At 45.1% G+C, this 1,275-nt stretch overlaps 1 pseudogene; it reads right to left on the reverse strand.

The window, feature by feature from the left end:
• Nucleotides 1-520: 520 nt before the first annotated feature.
• Nucleotides 521-1,274, reverse strand: LOC112942452 (annotated as a pseudogene).
• Nucleotide 1,275: the final 1 nt, after the last annotated feature.

Genomic DNA, 1,275 nt, shown 5'->3' on the forward strand with positions numbered 1-1,275 from the left:
TCAGCATTTCTTCTATTTCTGCATCTACTTTTTGAGAGTCCCCCATTTTATTTCCATCCGCTACAACTTGTAATTCCAAGATGAAGCATTAATTGATGCCACTCTCCAGAAGAACACTTTATTTGAAACTTGAAAACTTTATTTGAAAACATGATTCTATGATGAAAATTTAGTAAAATTAAGAGTTATACATTGACAGCCATTTCTTTTCACTTTGCCACTCTTTTTTTCTTTTTTTTTTTTTTTTTCTCTTTCTGTTCCTTTCAGTCCTACAGCCTTTTGTTCAGATTAGGAGATTGCTTTATGCCCAATAAGCACATAGCACCACACATGCACTACCTGAAGTTCAGGATAATTTCAGTGGAGTCTGACACAAGCAGACTGCTGTGAAGCTGACCTTTGAGACATGTGCTGTTCCTCAACATTGTCCAACCAGCCACATTCTGACAGGAGACACCACGCATGCAGAGACCCTGTTGAGATTTGTCAAGGATTGACTTCCTACAAGCCACCATGATTCTCATGGCTTTCTGGCCTCCTCAGCCATGCCCAGGCAATTGTGCAACGTATTTTTCCAGGCTTCTTTCATTTGCTGATTCCTGAGGCTGAATATGAATGGATTTAAAAGAGGAGTCACAATGCTGGAGAGAACAGAGAGGATTTTGTTGAGGTGTCCAGGGCTCATCTGGGAAGGCCTGACATAGATGAAGATGGAGATGCCAAAACCCAGGGAAACAACAGTGAAATGAGAAGCACAAGTGGCAAATGTTTTCTGCCTGCCCTGGGCAGATGGGATTTGCAATATGGTCAGAATGATGCAGGCATAGGAGAACACAGTCAGTGCCAAGGAGCCAAGGAGCAGGAGCACGGACACCCCAAAATCCCTCAGCTCAGCAACCTAGATGTCCGTGCAAGCGAAGTGCAGGAGAGGTGCGCTGTCGCAGAAGTAGTGGTGAATGACGTTGGGACCACAGTATGGCAGCTTGGCTTTCAGGAMCGCTAAGGGCAAGATCAAGACCACGCCACCCACCCAGGCACCCAGGAGAAGATGGCCACACACCCTGTCCGTCATGATGGTGGGATATCTCAGGGGGCATGATGGCAAAGAGGATGAACTCTGTTGCAGCCAGGGAGAAATAAAAGTAGAATTGGCTAAAGCAGCCACCAAAGGAGATGGTCTTCTTCTCTGACAGCAAGTTTGCCAGCATTTTTGGCACAACAGAGGAAGTCATGGAGATCTCAATGAAGGACAAATTACTGAGGAAGTAATACATG

The sequence above is a fragment of the Nothoprocta perdicaria genome, unplaced genomic scaffold, assembly GCF_003342845.1.
Source record: "Nothoprocta perdicaria isolate Ctin4 unplaced genomic scaffold, notPer1 scaffold_1283, whole genome shotgun sequence".
NCBI lineage: Eukaryota > Metazoa > Chordata > Aves > Tinamiformes > Tinamidae > Nothoprocta > Nothoprocta perdicaria.